This window comes from Chelonoidis abingdonii, chromosome 19, assembly GCF_003597395.2.
Source record: "Chelonoidis abingdonii isolate Lonesome George chromosome 19, CheloAbing_2.0, whole genome shotgun sequence".
Taxonomy (NCBI): domain Eukaryota; kingdom Metazoa; phylum Chordata; order Testudines; family Testudinidae; genus Chelonoidis; species Chelonoidis abingdonii.
This window is the reverse complement of record NC_133787.1, coordinates 36,726,871-36,746,010: the sequence shown is the minus strand read 5'-3', so window position 1 is coordinate 36,746,010 and position 19,140 is coordinate 36,726,871. Positions and strand designations below refer to the sequence as shown.

At 56.0% G+C, this 19,140-nt stretch overlaps 1 protein-coding gene across 7 annotated transcripts in view; it reads left to right on the top strand.

Annotated features, from left to right (window-relative positions):
- The window catches only part of GSE1 (Gse1 coiled-coil protein), a 350,367-nt gene that overhangs the window by 131,060 nt on the left and 200,167 nt on the right, over window positions 1-19,140 (top strand). Inside the window, exons 1-2 of one of the 7 annotated variants that reach the window (XM_032793785.2) lie at window positions 9,415-9,505; window positions 9,915-10,042. The exons of 4 other annotated variants lie outside the window; for them this stretch is intronic. The gene's annotated coding sequence lies outside the window, so the exon portion shown is untranslated. Of the gene's footprint in view, window positions 1-9,414; window positions 9,506-9,784; window positions 10,043-19,140 lie in introns of those variants that run through there. 2 more of the 7 variants (XM_032793788.2, XM_075073683.1) reach the window with 2 other exon arrangements.

Sequence of the window (19,140 nt, the reverse complement as noted above, 5' to 3'; positions counted from 1 at the left end):
GAGGGCCTGCTCCTGGGCTGTAAAGTTGGTGCACTGTTGCATCTGTGTGGGAGCAGAGCCCTGCTTGCACACGTGTGTGGAAAGATGCACGCCCGTCTCACCATGTGTGCCTGGATCTCAGGGTCTTGGTGTCCCAATAGCTTTGAATGGGCCACGGGTGTCCTTTCTTGGCTGCAGCAGCTGCTTTCCCAGGTTAAACGGCTGGGTTTGGCAAGCAGTCAGGGCACTGCCCCTCTCTTCCTCCCCGTCACTTCAGGGCTATGATTTAGTTGTTTGGGTCTTTGGTCACCCCCACCCCCCCTGCAGATCTGAGCCAGCGGTCTGGCTGCCCTAATGCTAGGTCCCGGTGCAGACTGCAAGCCGGCAGCTCTTGTCCTCACTGTGCCGTGTGGTCTGCGCTGGTGGGACACGTGAACACAACCCCAGATCTGTTCTCGGAGCTGTGGGAGGCGAGCTGTCTCTGCTCTCTGTTTCTGGCCGGGAAACTGGATGGTAGCCCAGAAACAGGGGAAGGGAAGAGAAGGGAGGGGGAGTGTCTGTGAGCTCTAATCACTCAGTGGGCCAGAAATTTTTACTGAGCCACAGGTGGCCCCCTCTGAGGAGGTTTGAATGGGAGCCCCCGCTGGGCAACACAGCATGGAGCCTGCAGGGTATGGAGGATTAGTGACAGGGTGGAGTGGGGCGAGGAGGGGGACAGATTAGAAACCCCAAGGAGAAGAGCAGAGATGCTGCATCTACATGTCATGTTGCAGGGGGTCAGCAGTGTCTCCGGAGGCCGGTGCTGCTGATTACCATCCGAGCAAAGCTTGTGTGTGCATGTGTGTCCTCTTGTTTGTGTAGCTCTGTCATGGCGTGCAGCGTGTGCATGCAGGTATTTGCATGGGTATCTTTGCATGTGTCTCTGAGCATTTGCATGTATGTCTGTGGGTCGTACACTTGGGTGTGTTTGTGGGCCCCCCCCCCAGCTGGCTCTGGGACAGCTGCCAAGGGGATTGTCCTTGAAGCAGTACTTCCAATGCCATGGCTTCCCTTGCCCTGCTGGATAGGGCTGCCTGTCAGACTCCCAGCCTGGGGGGAGCTGGGGAGGGATGTGAGCACTACTGGATACTGCTGCTTCCCCATCCTCTCCCCTGTCCCGTTTGTGGGTGGTTGCACTATTGCGGGAAGAGGAAACCTGCCCCATTGCTTTGTTGCTGATAACAGCGGCTGCCTTATCTCGAGGACTTCTGAGAAGATTGAGGCAGGGTCCCCTGCTCCTGCCAGGCCTTATCTGGCTGCAATCATCTGCCTTAGCCATTACTTGTTTCCTTTGGAAAGCGCCCTGTCTGGAGCTTCACTCTGGGAGCTGTTTATAACTCAGGGGCATGTGGTGGTGGCATGAGCTCAGGGGGTGGGCAGGCCAGGCAGTTGGGATCACAAGGCTGGTGTTCTGCTGATCCCTTGAACTTGGCCAGCCCCTCCCATGCACCCCTGAGGGTGAGGGATGGTCCAAGTGCCATTAGGCGAAGTGATGGGTGAGGGGCACCATTTTCTTAGGGCTCAGATCCACTCTGATCCCTCACAGAACTAGAGGTGGAGGAGTCCCACCCCCACACGCACCAGGGACCAGTGCAGGATTGTTCCCTGCAGCCTGTTCTCTGGGGCTCTGACCGTGCTAGTGTACCAGGCGGTGGCACGTCCAGCACTTTCCGAGCCTGATAGACACCTCTGCCCCCACTTAGGGAGCCTTTCCAGCTCCCCTATTTGCTCACTCTAGCACCATTATCACCCCTGTCATGGGGGCTTCTTTCCTGAATTCACCTGAGCCCCTGGCCCTAAGTAATGCCAGCACCCTGCAGCGCCCCAGCCATGCCCTTCCCCAGATCAGCCCCCCGCCCCACTCTGCCATGATTGCATTAGGCCCCTGGGAGGATCAGCGCCGTTAACTGTTTTCCATGTTACCCACAATCCTTCCTGCTTTGCAGTGCTTAGTGCTTCCATCCCGCGAGGTCATCCCTTCGGAGATTGCTGCTGACCCGCCATTCAGTTAGCAAGCTGCGCTCCTGGCACTTGGCAGCATGCCCTCTCTATCCTTTTTGAAGTTTAAAATCCATTTAAGTCAAGAGGAGGGAAAGTTATTGCCTCTAAAGCCCCTTGCATTTAACAGTAAATCCTCTTTACTGCTCTGACACAGCCTCTTAGCACCAGAGGAGGGTCCTGCCCCAGGAAAGCGGGGGAGGGGGAAAGTGGGGGTGGGGGTGTTGTTGGCACTGCGTTCCTCCAAGGGGAACATGGGGGAGGGAGTGCACATTTGGGGGGTTTCTCTCCCCATGCTCCCGTTGAAGAGCAGTATCTGGATGTGGGAGATCCAAACCCTGGACATATCCCCAGCCCCACATCCTGCTGATTTGGGTTGAATCACACTGGCCTTGGCTCCTGACATGCGGCCCAAAGTGTTATGCGTGGGAGTGCGGCACGGGGTGTGTGGGATTCTGGGGTGGTTCCTGAGGGTGTGGCTGAGTATTGCTGGGAGGGGAGCCCACCTGAGCTTTCCCCTCCCTGGTGGGCTGAGCTTACCTCCTGAGAGCAGACCTGGGGCCATGTCTCAGGAGAGCTGGTGTGTGCATACACCTATTTTATTTTGGAGGGGGAGGGAGCCCTAGGGAGCTTGCTGTGGGCCTCACGGGGCAGGTCCTAGAGCAGCGACGTCTCTAGCTCCTGCCTGTCAGGTGCTCGCAATGGCAGCCTCCTGCTTCCCGCTCCCAGTGCCCAGGGATTTGTGATGAGTGGCTGAGCCGAGCAGGATCAGGCTCTCACTGGAGCAGACTGCCCTGTAGCGCCAGCCTCCGGAGGAGGGAACATCTGCTGGTGTTTTGTTGCCTTGCCGCCGTGGTTGTTGGTGGTAGCCTGGCTGATTTTCATGCCGCCGGGAGGTGCCTGTTAACCCAGGGGAAGGAAACATCTCCCAGGTGTTAAGGGGCAAGGGCTGAGCCTGCTGCTCAGCTCCCTGGGGATGGGGGGGGGCCCTGGAGCGGGCGCTCTCACCCGTTCATTCTCCCTGACCATGCAGTAATGGCTGCAGGCTGTGAAAGGAGGAGTCGTCTGCCCTCTGGAGGGGGCAGAGAGCTGGGTTACTCCTTCCTTTCTGGCCTGGTTTGACAAGAAGCAAAGCAAGGCTGGGCCTTTCCACCCCTCCCCTGGCCCCTTCTTCTCAAGTCCAGAAATTCCCCGGGCTGATCTCTGGGTGGAGGCACCAGGCCTGCACGGCGCACCAGCTCCATGCCATCTTCCCTCTGCAGCCACGAGCCAAGTCAGGGCACGGGCCCTGCCCGCTTGGTGATTCAGCCTAGCAGCAACAAGGCTGGGGGTGGGAATTGCCCTAGGAGGCCAACGAGTCAGCTGGTCTGGGCTCTGTCTGCCTCCTGTGTCACAGCAGGCCCGTGGGCCCATCTGGATTAGTATCGCCCTCCCCTGCCACACTAGCCTAGTCTGACCCTCCCTGCTGGGAACAGTTGTGAATCTCCCCTCCCACAACTTGGCTTGGCTTGAATAAGGCAGTTCCTGTGTGGGGCTGGACTGGAGGCGAGGGGAGCAGGCTCTCTCTCATGCCTATGTGTGCTGTCATTCCCCAAAGGCTGAGTTCCTGCTGGGCCTGACTCAGGGCCGTCCCGGTTCAGCCCTGCTCTGTCTGCCTAGTGAGAATGACTCCTCCTTAGCTCAGTGTCTGAGTGTCAAAATCTATAGCGCATTGATCCTCACAGGCCCGGGAGGCAGGGCAGTACTGTTATCCCCACTAAACGGTTGGGGGACTGAGGTGCTCTGGGCTGAAGAGACCTGTCCACAGTCACCCTGGAGGTCTCGGGCAGAGCAGGGAATTGAACCTGGGTTTTTCAGGTCCTAGGCTAGAGCCCGAACCTCTGGCCTAGCTCTCCTGTATGCCTGACCGCTCTGCTGTGGCCTCCCATGTGACACTGCTGGGTCATGGTGACTCCCTGGCAGCTCAGTGGTGCTGAGGCCAGCCAAATGCAGCCGAGCGAGGTGAGCAGCGGCCTTCCTGTTTAATGTATTGAGGCTAAACGGGACCTGGGCTCCATGGGCAGCCTCCCTCCCTCCGTCCCTCCTGCACAGCCCGGAACCACCCCCCGCTGCTCCAGATACACCTCTTCTCTGCTCTCTGGGATAGAGACTTTTGCCTTCTGCTCCTGAGCCCCTGGATTGTCCCTTCCCGGTCAGGCAGTCCAGTTAGCAGGCAGGCAGCAGTGAGTGGCCTGGAGGTCCCTGTGGCTGCTGAAGCTGGACTCCACTCAGAGCCTAGGCTGGGCCCCCTGTGCTGCCTTAAGCTACCCTGGCGTTGGGAGATGTGCCTGATCCTATGGGAGAGGAGAGGGGAGCGTGCTGCCTGTCTTGTGGGCTCTGTCCCTCTGTGGCCTCTTGGACTTTGTGACCCAGGCGTGCACACACAGGGATCTCTCTGTCTGTTCCCCTGGCTGCATTATCCTGCTCTGGAACCCAGTGCGTGTGTGCACACACATTCACACTGCTTACCTCTCCTCCGCCCGCCTCCCTTCCCCTCTACAGACCCTCAGCACCGTGTCTCTCGGCCCCTCAGCGGCTCTGCCCAGCTACTCCAAGGAGCAGCATTAGCCAGACCTTGTGGTGCCCCGACCCCCAGATGCAGTCCCGAAGTGACTGGGTGTGAGTGATTGACCAGCCAGCCCCCGTAGCCCAGGGGTGGGTGCACAGAGGTGCAATTCTGCGGCACTTGGCAGAAGTTGCACTTCTGCAGCACGGGCTACTCCTGCTTGAAGATTTAATTGGGCTGCAAGGGGTGGAAGAGCGTTCCCGACTCGTCTGAATTTTTATTTGATTTCCCTTCTCTGGAGCTGGCAATATTTAAATATTAATGTCTGCCTCTAATTGCTGTGTCAGAAGAGTGGGCCTGTGTGTGAGCGGGGGTAGAGGAGGGAGTGCCGGCTGGTTTTGTTTTCTCAGGGAGTGTTTGCCAAGGAGCAATGTTTGTATTTTTTCAGTAAGATTTGCTTGACCCTGAGGAAAGGATAGGAGAGAGGGGGGCGGCGGATCATGAAGGGATCTCCGTATGGACGAGATCTCCTAGGGATGGCTGTGTCTCCATGAAGAAGTGGGTGCTGTCTGTCTCCAGTTCAGAGTCTTGCATGAATGCCTCTTGTGCTGCATACAGCCCTGTAGCTGGCTCAGTGCTTTACATTCACTGCCCCAGTGAGTTTACAATCAGCCCAGGCCAAAGACAGAGGGAGGGGGAGGGGTGGGAATGCAATGTTAAAGCAGAGAGAGTGATTAGAGAAGGGTGGTGTGTTATTTATCCTGTTTAGTTTCAGTCAGGGTTGTCGAGGGGGAGTTTACGGACCAGATCTCCCAGCTGGTGTGCATAGGCATAGCTGCACTGAATGCAATGGAGTGAGGTTGATTTATGCCCACTGACTATCTGGCCCTTTAAATACTTGTGTATGGCTTGAACAGGGCCGCCCAGAGGATTCAGGGGGCCTGGGGTAAAGGGGGGGAGCTGCGGTGCTTGTACTCACCCAGCGGCGGTCCAGGTCTTTGGCGACATTTCAGCAGTGGAGGGCCCTTCAGTCGCTCTGTGTCTTTGGCAGCACTGAAGGGCCCTCCCGCTGCCAAAATGCCGCCAAAGACCCGGAGTGACTGAAGGGCCCCCTGCCACCGAAATCCTGCTGAAAACCCAGACCTCCGCCGGGCCAGGGCTTGTGGGGCATTTCCATGGCGGGGGGACCATTCAGTTGCTCCGCGTCTTTAGCAGCACTGAAGGGCCTCCTGCCACCGAAATGCCACTGAAGACCCGGACCGCCGCCGAGCCAGGGCTTGTGGGGCCCCTGCGGGGTCCGGGGCAAATTGCCTGACTTGTCCCTCCCCTCTCCCGGGCAGCCCTAGGCTTGAAGAATCCACTTGCTAGGAGTGAGAAAGAAGCCTTCCTAGACCACGTGGGAATGGGCATATTCTCTGAGGTGAGGAGCTGAGCCCTCAATCTTGACACAATTTAAGCTTCCTTGATCAAAACATGAGTCTGCAGGCAGCTCCGGTGCCTCCCTGGCTGCTCCTTGCTTCACCCAGGCAGGGACAGACATTAACAAGATGCTGCGCAGGATCGCTGCTGCTGTTCCAAGCCCTGTGGGCAGCAGTGGAAAGGATCCAGAGCCATGTCAAGTTACATAGGGATGCTGGAAACTGAAGCTGCAGGTACTGGAGCAATCCATGGGGGAGGACTGCCCCAGAACAGAGGCTGACAGCCAGGTGGTGAGGAATGGAGGGAGAATGATGGAGACCCCCATCATCAGTCAGGAGCAATGGGAGCGGGGAATGCAGACAGGCAGACTCTCCTGCCTTCCAGCAGCCAGAAGAGGTGGGGGTTGGGCTTTAAATCTGTCTCATGCCCTCCAGCCAGGGGTTTATGCAAGATGGAGCCCTTGAGCAGCTTCCAAGTACAGCGCCTGGGGAGGAATCTCAGCCCCCTCCACTTTCTGGCCGAGTGGGCAGGGTGTCTCCCTTCCATAGCAGCCTGCCTCTAGTCGGGCTCTGGGAACCAGACAGCGGGGTGGGCAGTTAGTGTGGAAGGCACCGAAGGCGAGGAGCTCTCAGAACCAGAGCCAGGTTGTAGGCAGCTCATGGTGACGTTGTTGTGGCAGTGGGACTAGCTGCCCCCTCGAGGTGTTGTGACATCACAGCAGAACAGGGAGCATTCTGGGCCATCCTGTGCTGGTCTAATCCCAGGACGGTGTGTGACGGTCCCGGGAGGGGGGAGTTACCCAGGAGAGCAGACGCTGGGGCAGGGAAATGCACATGGAGTGTCTGCATCAGCCGCCTGCAGCTGCCTTTGCTCTCCTTTACCCCCGGGGACCCCCTTGCTCCGTGTGGGCAGCCAGGCAGCCTCGTGGGACGCCTGGTGAGAGCGGCAAGCCGCTTATCTCGCAGTTGCCAGCGACCGGGGGCCCCTTTACGAGCGCCCTGTGTGATATTTATGGAGTTAGTAAAATGTAATGTCTGCCTGGCCTGGCCTGTCATAAAGCCGGGTGAATGGAGTTGCTCGGAGATGCTTTGTGTGCAGCAGCGCCATGGTGCCGCGCCAGCCCAGGCTTCCTGACATTGCTGGCCCAGCAGGGACTACTTCCTATGGAGCTGAGGCCCAGCTAGCTTCTGCCAGACTTAGGGTGTTATCGGGGTGCTGAGGATCCAGCGGCTCCGCATAAGAGACTGGCTTTCAGGGATGCCTAAGATAGCTCCCCCCCTGGTTTACTGGGGATAACGCAGCAGTGGGGGTGCTGAGCGCCTGGATAAAGGGACCTTGTATCCCAAGTCATGGCCAACCAATGTACAGTGTGTACCCAGTGTAGGCAGGATGGGGTTAATCCTGGCCAGTTCTTCGCTCCCTCTTTGGTTACAGCCGAGTCAGATGCTTATAGACTGGCTTCCTGTAATAAAGTAAACTCCAGCTTGCCTGTCACCTGCTCTGAGCTGCTGCTTTCTGTTGTGCTGCCAAGCAGCCGACATGCAGCCTCTTGCTCACAGGGCCCTCCCCCGCACAGGTTTGAACAGTTGCCCCGTGGCAATGCGACCTTAGCAGGTGTTTCAGGGAGGGTGGGACGAAGCCTGTAGCTGCAGCCTGTAGCTGCATGTCTGGGCGTGGGAGGAGGATGTTTAACTGTTTCTTGTGTTGGTGGGCACCGTTCCCTGGTCCCATCCTCGGGGAAAGCCTAGGCTGTCTTGTTGGCGTGGACGCTGCCTCCAGGCTGCAGCGTGACATCTGGGCCTAGTAGCGAGAGCACAGCCCTGGATTATTTGCATTGTCTCTGTCAGAAGTAGTGGTGGTCCCTCCCTAGCTCTGCCATTGACCCAATTTGTGGCCTTGGGCAAGTCCTGTCACTTCTCTCTGCCTCAGTTTCCCCACGTGTGAAATGAGGACAGTGATCTGGCCTCAGTCCAGTCATGCTGCGAGAGCTTCCGATGGAAGCTGCTGCAGATGAGTGCAGATGTCACTAGCACTCTGGTAGGTGACAAATGGGGCCAGGACCGGCTCCTTTGTACCAAACCCAGACTGGACCGTTCAAGGAATTGCTGCCATGGCAGGTGAAGTCAACTGAGAGCCCTCGGCCTGGTAAATCCCATAGTCCAGTGGCATTTCCCCCAGTCCCCTGGGAAATGGCTGGGGTCAGTCATCCCTCGGCTGGGGTCAGTCATCCCTCTGCTGGGGACTTCAGAGATCCATGGGTTGACAGTGGCCCCATGGGTCAGTCCCTCCCCAGGGTGACCGGGGAGATCAGAGATGAGCCCCTGGATACTACGGTGCTGGCACCTCAGAGCCGCTGAGTGGTGTGGAGTGGGAGGAGCAGCCTGGGGGGCTTAGGGCTGTGGGGAGCTGAGTAAGCTGGGGAGAGGGGGTGGGAATCAGGCCTCAGGAAATGATAGAACAAGGCAGCATGACTATCCTGGTGGGGTTGGGGGGGTTGTCTCTGTGCCCTCCCCACTGCCCATGCAGCTTGGGGCTTCCAGCCCTTAGCAACAACTAGAGCCCCCACCAGGCAAAGAGGTTTGACACAGGAGGCTGCTGTTTCCCTTTCCCCAGCACCTGTTGTCTTTACTGTCTCATCCCTCCTCCATTTGAGGGCCCCTGGAGCCCAGCCTTGTCCTCCGGGCTGTAAGACGTGCCCTGTTCTTGGTCATGCTCTCCTGCTAGATCTTTGCTGGAGGCGAGTCTGGAGAACAGGCTTCTTCTCTGCCCCCACCCTGTCTCACACGCAGCGTGACTGCCCCTCAAAGCACTGCCGGTGTGGATTAGCCAAGCAGTGCCCCCACCCATGTCCTGGAGCTGAGTTCAGGGCCATGCGCCTCCCAGCGTTCCTGGTGCTGCTGGGCTGTGCAGCTGGCACCACTCCGTCCACGCCCAGGAGCTGCAGGCTCCTTTGGCTCCTCCCCTGCACCCCCTTTTTAGTCTGTCCGTCAGGAAAGTGCCTGAACCCCATGGCCCTTTGGGAGCCTGATGCCTCAGCTGGTTTGAGGTTTGCTGACCCGCAGCCCATGTCTTCCCTCCGCCTGTCCCGTGACTGTGAGCGTTTCTGCTCATAGACACGCAAGGGTTTGCTTCCTGACCAGAGGAGAGCCCTGGCTCCCCTCCATTAACCCAAAGGTGCTTTGCCGGGGGCTCAGGGACAGTACTAGCGCAATGGTGTCTGGGATCTGTTAACCCCTTGCTGCGGGGAATTCACGCGCCACAGCTGCGGTAACCTCTCAGGAAGGCTAATTGGAGGGAGCTAACCTAGTTTCTTCCCCTGGAGTCTCCCCGTGGCTGACAGGCGTTTATTTCAGTGGCTGCTAGGCAGCTAAAAGCATAGCAGGGATCAGATAAAGCCAGCGCCTCCTTCCAGCTGCTTTCCTAGGGGGGAGGGGGGCTTCCAGTCGACTGCCACAGAGAATTGATTTGTAAAGAATTAAAACCGAATTCCCTCCCGCTTCCACATGGGTCTCTGAGGTCCTCAGGGTAAGAGCTTATGCTGGGGAAGGGACCAGGCGGGAGGTATCATCCTGGGGCGGGCTGGCCTGGAGATGTGAGGTGCTGCCTCCTAGTGTAGCGTTCCCCAGCAGCAGGGCAGGGCAACCCGCCCATCAGGCTGTGTTGCGGCGCTGCGTCCTGACGGGATGTCACCTCTGTGCCCTGGCACCATGGGGCCTGGAGCCTGGGATCTTTAAAATCAGGGAGGCACAGGTCCTGCAGATTGGCATCCTGGCCCTGGGTGAATCTGGTTCTTAGATCCTCTCCCCTCCGTGGGGCCAGCACATCGGCAGCTGGCTCCTGGAAGGGGCGGGAAGCATTTTTTGTGTTGCTTTTGAGCCACCCGCTTGGTTGACCCTTGAGGTGCTTCAGTTGGATCTGTGTCCTCTGTGCCCAGGGGTCGGTGCAGAGCCTTTGAAAGTGACGAGTTAAACACCGAGACCCCCTGGCCTGGGGATGTGCTTGTGGTGACAGCTGGCAGCAGGAGCGTGACTTGCCTCTGGCATTGATCTCCCTGCAGAGCCGGTGGGTGCAGGGTCACTGAATATCTAGCAGGCCTCTACCCATTGGCAGGTTGGGACCTACCTTGTAGCGCTGAAGGGGTTAATGGCTGCACAGCCAGGATCCGTGGGCGGCTTACTTGCTTTATAGCCTCCAAACCAGGGCGATTCTTACCCACTGAGAGGGATGGCACCATCCGGTTGTGGCTGGGAAGTGGGGGAGGGCGCTCCCATCTGAGCCTTGATTCTAAGAGCCAGCTTTGTTTCTGCCATATAACAGTATGATGGGGTTGGGGCAAGCTGTGGATTCATAACTTGTTGGAAGACTTTTCTGAACAATAAAGGTGTCTGGTTTTATATCGGCTCGTATTTTATCTGCACGGCAGCCTCCCCATGGCTCTGGCCTGGATTTACTGTGGGGGTATGTTAATGTGTGGAGGCTGCCTAGAAAACCAGAGGCCTCTTCTGCCTTCCTTCCCCCGTCCCCATGGGATTGGCCCCCTCCTCATGCCTTTGCATTCAGTGTCTGTGCATTGAAATATTTACCTCCCTAGCTCCTCTGACAGTTCAAGCCGGCTCGTGAAGCAAAGGTTATTGAACTGCGAATGTTATGACATTACATTTTTGTGTCTGCACTTTCAAGATGCGTGATGCAGCCTGAATGATAAGTGATCTCTGGGTTAAGGTTGGGTTAGCTCCACTTCCCCGCCCCCCGCCTTCCTCCTCCCCAGCTCAGCGCAGGCTCCTGGCGCTGCACGGAATTGATAACATTCCCCTTTATTACCATCTCAGCAACTCATCCCCTGCGTTCATTGCTGAGGGGGGGTCGCTGGAAGGGTTTCCGGAAGAGGCCATGGTTTGGCCAAGGAGGATGAACAGAGAGGCCTAGAAATCTACAGACCGTAGCTTCTGTTTCTGGCTTTGCCCTTGACTCGCTGACCAGTCTTGGGCAAGTCATCGCCCCTCTCTGTGCCTCAGTTTCCCCCATCTGATGCGAATAGCTTGCTCCCCTCCCATGGTGCTCTGAGGATTAGCGAGTTAACGTGATGTGTGAGTGCTGTGTATTATCAATGCCATTGGTTCTAGAAATGTTCTGGCAAAGACATTGGCCCCCTCCTCTTCCAAGGGAGAGGGTCACCGCGCTTGGCAGGAGAGGTGCTTTCAGGAAGGCTGCCGTGGGTTTTTATCAAATAACCCCTTTGATCTTTGAATGTGAAGCTCTCAACAGGAGAGAGCACGTTTGTTACCACCCCTCTAGTTAGAGAGAGCCCTGGTGCAATCCTGGTGGATAGGGCTGGCACCGGAATAGCCTTGATTTGGGTCAGCTCATGCCCCCCTCGCAGTAGCGTGCTGCACACGTGGTAGCATGGGCCCAGGTTGCTGAAGGTAAGTGGGCTCGAGCATCATAGAACCTCCTGGTTCCTCCGTGTGACCCTGCTGCAGGCGCTCGGCCTCGGAGACCGATTCAGATGTCTCGTGGGAAACTTTGAAAGGCCCTCTAGGGAATCTGCAGGCTCTGCACGGGTGCCACAGAGAGGAGCATGTGGCCCTGTCTCGGCATGTCTCTGGCCTTATTGCTAGAGACCAGGGCGTGGACATGGGAGCCTCTGCTCCTAGAGGAGTTGTCATGCTCCTGTGAACCCTGTGCTCGAGGGCTTTGGAGATGACTATGCTGTGACTTTGCAGAAGCATCTGACCTCCACTAGGAAACCAAGGAGCAGATTTTAGTGCAAACAACACTCTTCCCACCCCCAATATAAAAAATAAATGGTGGGAGGGACAATTCAGTGAAACTCTCTGGCACAATCATTTCCAGCTTCTAATAATAGACACTTTGCAGCCCCTTCCATCTGAGGATCTCAAAGCTTTTGGCAAACATCAGTGAATTAGGCCTCCCAATCATTCCCAATTGACAGGTGGGGAAACCGAGGCACAGAATGGCAAAGAGATTTGGTAGAAGTCATGTAGCAGGTTGGTGGCAGAGTCACTGACCCAGCCACCCCAATTCCCAGGCGTGCACCTTTGCCATCAGACCGCTCTTCCTCTTCAGCCTTGCCCCCGGCATCATCACTTAGGCTGTGCACAGTGGGACTGTCAGATGCTCTCAAATCACGCTTCCCCCAACGGATAACATTGCTCAGGGGGGTGTGGAGCAGGCTGCTCCTGATTCCTTGCTCCGTAGCTATGCTGGGGCTCCATGTGTGGGTGGCTGGCAGAAGTAATACAAACCCCGTGGTATTTTAGGTTCTAAGGTGGGTTGGTCTGTCTGTCTGGGATATCTCCACAGTACTCACCACCAGGATCGCTCAGGGCAGATGTGACTGTGAGTCACAAGAGCAGAACAATGCCATTTTGCCAGCCCTGTTCCGGATCCTTATGGCACTTGGGAGGGCTGTGAATTGCACAGGGAAGGGTGCCCTGCCCGAGATCATCCAGGGACTGACTCTTCACCCCTTGCTGCATTGAGAACAGCTAGGCAAAAAGCTGAGATTCACCCCTGCTCCATGGCAGGTGATCTCGGCTTCCTCCACCCAGAAACTGTGTCTGCAGCTGGTTCTCTGTGGCAAATTTTAATTCTCATCATCCCTTCTAGATCTGGAGGGGCAGGTTAAGACAAGGGACCTCCTGTCCTTTGCACACTAGAGGGCAGCAGTGAGCTTAGCTGGCCGGCACCAAGCCCACAGACAAGACTAAATTACATTCAATCACTGGGGTATTTAGGATTTAACCTTCTGAATTTGCCAGATCTGGTGGCATTTCCAGTAATGGCCGGAGGTTTAACCCAAGGCACAGCAGCCAGGATGCCCCAGGGACTGTTTGCTTTGGAGCCGCACCTCGGTGGCTGTTTAATTCTGCTGGCTGAAGTGTGTGTGAGGCAGGGGGGCGGGCAGGGGAAGAAAGTTGCGGGGGGAGGGCGGCGGTTAAGGAGAGCTTAAAATTAAACAGGAGACCCGAGAGGGAATCAAACGGCAGGGCAGACTGGCCAGGCTCTTGCTGCAGGGACTTAGGCTGATCCGACCTGGAGCGTAATGTCATTCTGGGAGCAAATTCAATTATTCCATAAATTCGTCTGCTTTTGCTGCTATTGAATCACATTTTTTGTATTTCTCTCTCCCCCCGCCCAGCTCCCTGATAGAATCAACATTCAGTCACTAAGTGCAGGGAGATTAATATCAGCCAGCCTGCCGAGCCTCACGCCCAATTGCCTGTGACATGCGGTGGCCTGGCCTGGTCTGTAGAAGGCTGGTAGCACTAACATAAACCAGCTGTGTGTGGAAGCGGGGAGGGAGCAGTGAAGAGACAGGGTGGGGGGCAACAGAGGGGAGATGAACCAAGAGAGAAGAAAAGAGGTCAGGGCCTGTGAAATTAAATGTTCATAAGTGTAGGCCTAAGCGCTTCAAAAGTAGGCCAGAGCCATTAAATCTCATTAAAGTTTAATACCTATCAGTGCCACTTCAGGCAGCCCTTGGACATTGCTTTAATTTGATGGGTGTTAAGGGAGAATTATCAAATAATTGTGCTAGCTGGGGACTTGCTTTTATCATGTTACATGGAAAGCTCTCTCGGCTTTGTACTGCACATCAAAACCGCAGAGGCTAAGTATTGTTCTAAGGGGGAGTGGGCTGCAGGGGGAGCTGCCCGCTGCCCCCCCCAGCACGCCCCGCTTACTTCCTTGGCAGGGCCAGGGACAACAGTGCTGTCTGTGAGCTGGGTATCAGGTTGTCAAAGAACCCAGGGATTAGCCACTCTGCTTATCTGGGTCTCTTTGGTGCAGTTAACCCTTTGGGGGCTGAGCTTTTCTCTGACTGGGGATGGAGCTCTGCAGCTGTGCTGTCCTGCTGCCCCTTACCCGAAGGTTCATGCAGGCAGGGTCCTCGGCTTTCTCTCCCCATCTCCTTCCATCGGAGAGGCGGCTCCATGGCCCTCAGGCAGGGCCTCCTTTCTCCTTGGACTGAATCTGTCTGTGGCCTCCAAGCCCATCTCCCTAGCATCTAGGTTCCTGTCATGAGGCTGTCCATATGGCGCTGGCCTGGGGCACTCGGGGGGAGCAGGGCATCTGACTGGCAGCCTGGCAGTGGAGACTGTAAGCCCACAGCACACTCTGCTCTAGGATCCTCTGCATGGCGGGGTTGAATTTCATGCCTAGCCCCAGTTCCTGTAGGCCCAGATGGGAGCCGCAGCGCCTCCCAGAGGACCCTTGGGAAGGTGCCCCTGCTGCGAGGGAGCAAGGCCAGGGCTCTATCTCCTCCCAGCCCTGTGTGCGTGGTCTGTGCCCCAGGCTGCCAGCCTCCTTTAGTGCCTATTACGCTGTGGTGCTTAATGGGTGGAAGAAACCCCCTAATCCAGGGCCCCCTGGACATGGAGCTAGATCACACCCAGGTCATCTCTGAGTCAGTGAGAGGGGGAGGGAATGGGCTTTTCTTGGACCGTGGGACATGCCTCTCTCCGCCTTCTCTTCACAAGGACCCAGTCCATCAGTGCTGCTGCTCCTAAATCAGCTGTCGGGGTCACTCCCACTCCCCTGGCGGAGCTGAGCTTGTGTCGCTGCCGCAGCATTCCCAGCCTCTGGGAGGGGGCGGGTGGAGGCAGGCAGAGGCCAAGGCCAGGAATGGAACTAGGAGCTCTGGCTAAAGCAAACTCATGCCCCCCACTGTGCTGGGGATCTGCAGAGAGCCCAGCACTGGAAATATGGGAGCCCTTCGATGGGGTGGGGTGGGGTCAGGCGAGGCCCAGTGGGACAGGCTATCGGAGCTGATAGGCCAGCTCGCATTTCTGTGATGACATGGGCGTGGTTCTGTGTGTCTGCCTGGGTGCGTGCAGGCAGGGGATTCTGGGTGCGCATACCTGAGGTTACAGACACATTCTCCTGCGTGGCTCTTGTGCTGGAGGTTGAGTGGGCCCAGGGTGTGCGTGTGCACTCACTCTTGTGTAAATGTGATTCTGGTGGGAGAGGCTAGCTCAACAACCCTGGAGATGGAAGGCATCTGCTTTGTTACTGATGTGTGCTATGGTAGCGCCCACTCTTTCAGGCAGGGACCTACAGTTTGTATCTGCACCCAGCACAGTGGGCTTGGGGTGTCACCGAGGTCCTTAGGTGCTACCACACTGTCATAAATAGAACCTTAAAGTGTCACAGCAGAACAGCTGGCAGCAGTGCTCACTGTCCTGGTGCTTGGCCCATGGGCTGGGCTGGGCTCCAGAGGCCTGCCCTGTCCCTGGCCACTCTGCTAAGGTCCCCAGCCCCACTGTGAGGTAGAGCTGGTGGCTTTTTGTGATGTGAGGGCTGGGCTGAGAAGTTCCCTGCATTTCCCCACCCCATGGGACTGTACTGACTCTTTCGCTTCCTTGGAGAGCTGTGTGTTAGACCGGAGCAGGCGACTGGCTCCTCTGTCCCGCCTGCCCCTTGGGTGGTGGTTTACAGCGAACACACACAGTGCTTGGTGTAGGTCCTACACATAAACAAACCTAGGCGCTCCTGAGCTTCATTTAAAAGCACAGGAAGGAGGAAGACTGCATTTCCTCTTGCAAAGGGAGCAGGATCAGCAGGGGCATTGGTGTCTGTGTGTGTGTGTGTGTGCTGGGAGGGAGGTACCCATCCCCAGTGACTTGCAAGCCACGTGGAACAAGTTCCCTGCCAGTGCTGCCATGCGGTACACGCTGACCGTTGAGTGATGTCTTAGGCCAGGTCTACACTGCGACTTTAAATCGGTTTAATGGCCGATATACCGATTTAACGCTGTATCCGTTCACATGACGTCGTCATTAATATCGAGTTAAACGGCTCCTTAAATCGATTTCGGAACTCCTCCCAAACGAGAGGAGTAGCGCTAAATTCGATAGCGATAACTCGGATTAGGGTTCGTGTGGACGGAAATCGACGTTATTGGCCTCCGGGCGGCATCCCAGAGTGCAGCACTGACCGCTCTGGACAGCAATCTGAACTCGGATGCAGCGGGCAGGTAAACAGGAAAAGCCCCGCGAACTTTTGAATTACATTTCCTGCTTGCCCAGCGTGGAGCTCTGATCAGCACGGCTGGCGATGCAGTCTGAAATCGAAAAAGAGCTCCAGCATAGACCGTACGGGAGATACTAGGTCTGATCGCTGTATGGGGAGACAAATCTGTTGTATCCAGCTCCGTTACAGAACACGAAATGCCAAAGCGTTTGAATAAAAAACTGCAGGATACACAGCGCTGCGTGACAAGCGTAACGGGAAGCCAGAGACTCAAATGGACGCTCATGAAGGGAGGGAGGGGGTACTGAGGACTCCAGCTATCCCACAGTCCACAGCAGTCTCTGAAAATTATTTGCATTCTTGGCTGAGCTCCCAATGTCTGTAGGTTCAAACACAGTGTCTGGCGTGGTTCAGGGAACAGCTCCTCAGTTTATTTCCCCCCACCACCACGTGAAAAAAAAAAGGGAAAGATTGCTGTGCTATGGCGTTTGCTCAATGCACTCCGCGAAAAAGGCGCCAAAGGGTTGTCTGCTGCCTTCACAAAGGGAGGGGTGAGGCTGTACCCAGCACCACCCGGGGCAGTGTTTTCTGCCCCATCAGGCACTGTGCTCTCAACACGGAAGTGGGAACTATGGGATAGCTGAGGAACAGCTACCCACAGTGCACCGCTCCTGAAATCGATGGTAGCTTTGGACCATGGACGCAAACAATCGATTTCGGGATCCCACTGTGGACGCGCTAAACCGATTTTATTAGATCTGTTTTGTAATATCGGTTTAAGCTAATTCGAAATAATCGTGCAGTGTAGACGTACCCTTAGGCCTGGAGCCCCTGTCTGCAGGATGTAGGGCCATGCTATGTCAGTTCAGTGGGTCAGAACCTTTTCTTCCCCTCCCGGGGCCTGGGGGCTGAACAAATTGACCCCAGCTGTTCCAGGCACCTGGCAGTTCACTCGGAGCGGCTGCTGGGGGAAAGGCCAACACATCTGGAAGGCTTTAGGCCAGAGCAAAGAGAGACTGCATGACGCTCCTGGCTGTACATTGCCCATTTCCCCTTGGCTCTTTAGAGAAAGGATAGCGTTACCCTGGGCTTGACCTCACACCGTGCTGGTATTTCCAACACGAGAGTGGTGCCTACTGATCAGCATGTGGGGGTGGGGGGACCTCCAGGGCCTGTAGCAGGCAAGGGGAGGCCCCCTGGGGCCCAGGGTGCTCTGGCGATGCTGCATGCAAAGCCCCAGACACCACCGTGCTGTTGAGTCATTGTTTCAGAAAAGGCTCAGCAAGGCTGTGGAGAGCTGGGGATGGTCCTTAAGGCCTTTCCATGTCCTGCCTCGATGCTCAACTTCCAGGAGGTGCTGCTGCCACCCTGGGAACCAGCCCCTGGGAGGCTCCCGTGGACCAAACTGCCCTGATGCCAGCTGTGATGTGTCTGAGCTCGGTCAGGCCAAAGGCCAGGCCCTTTTTCCTTTTGGGAGTCATCGGTCCAGAGAGCTAGGGTGAGTGAGCCCCCCTTGGGAATACCTGAGAGAGCGCAATGAGCCCAGTGAACAAGCCACCTGCTGTGACAGGGCTCCAACCCTACTCCTCACCCAATGCCAGCCTCGTTTCTGGGTAGGGTGACCAGACAGAAAATGTGAAAAATCGTGACGGGAGTGGGGAGGTAATAGGAGTCTATATAAGAGAGAGACCCAAAAATTGGGACTGTCCCTATAAAATCGGGACATCTGATCACCCTATTTCTGGGAGCGAATGGGGAACCCGCCTGCCTCTGAACTGCAGAGCGAGGGGAAGCTACCGTTAAAACCTGGGTCATGCGTCATTTAATTCCATTCCCCAGGCCGACCCTCGAGCTGCATGGAAAGAGGAGTTCTGGGGGTTTGTGCTTGCCTCCATGCTGCATGGGTTCCCTTCAGCTGTGTGCACGCGCTTGTGTTCTGACTGTGTGTGTGAGCACATATGTGTGTGTCATGTACGAGTGCATATGATTGCATGTCTGCTTGCACGCCTGACTGAGAGGTGTGCCTGATACTTCTTTATACTGCTGTTGCTGCTGCTTTAGCACTTCAAAACGGGCAGAGAACAGGGTATATTCTAACCCCCAATCCTTGGCACTGCTAGTCCCTTTGCTGCCTTTGGGCAGTGCCCACCCCCCCATGTGAGGGCAACAGCGGGTCCGCAAAACCCGAGATGGTACATTTGGAATGAACATGCTTCACTTTCATCAGTGCCGAAGGGGAATTGAACTTCCCCAGTATGCTAAGGGAAGCCACCTGCTGGGAGAACAAACCTGGTCTAGAGAATCACACAAATGACAGAGAATTACCTCCAGGGAGGGAGTTTTATTGTGACAGCCCTGATGTCTGCCTATGCAAATGCAGGCTCCATAATTAATACTAATTCTTGGAAAGCCTCAGCGATATTGGGAATCAGCCATCTAAGGTGTAGGAACTGGTACATCCGGCTCAGAACGGGCTGTCTGCACCATGAGGATAAGGTGCTGGGCAGAGATGAATGCACCATGGCCCCACTTGTGCAAAAAGCCCATGCAGTTTTCATCGGTGCATATTAATTTCATGGCTCTGGGCCTTTCTCTCCCTCTTTCTTCCTCCTCCTTTTTTTAAACTGTAAAAGTCTCAATTGATAAAGAATTAGTGCCAGGTCGTTAGTCCTGATTTTATTAGATTCCTGGGCATAAGGTGCTCTCCACTAAACGGGCAGGCCGAGGGAGAGAAGAGTGTTAAGCTGGTGGCATGAATTATTCAGCAACCCCTGATTTCACATTATTCTCCCTGATACTTTTACAACCTGTCAGTAAATAAAAAGATTCTACATTATTTATAGAAATGGACCCGAATTGGGGAGGAGGATTTACTAGTACTATTAATGGGGATATCAGCGCAGTGGTAATGAGAGACAAGCCATGGGAATAGCTGGCTTCTAAGAGGGTTTTCTGAACCTCATTTCCCCCCTTTTTTTTAACAACATGTTTTTGTCCCCCTCTCTTCCTGCCTCCTCCGGCTTATTCCGATCTGCTTGCACCTCTAGCCACCAGTCAGCGCACACAGGGGATGCAGGGCAGGGGGGGCACAGTGAGCTGCTTGGCAATCGCTACCTGGCTGAAGGGAGCTATGGGGTGAATGCTCCCATTACGGGGGTAGGAAGCCC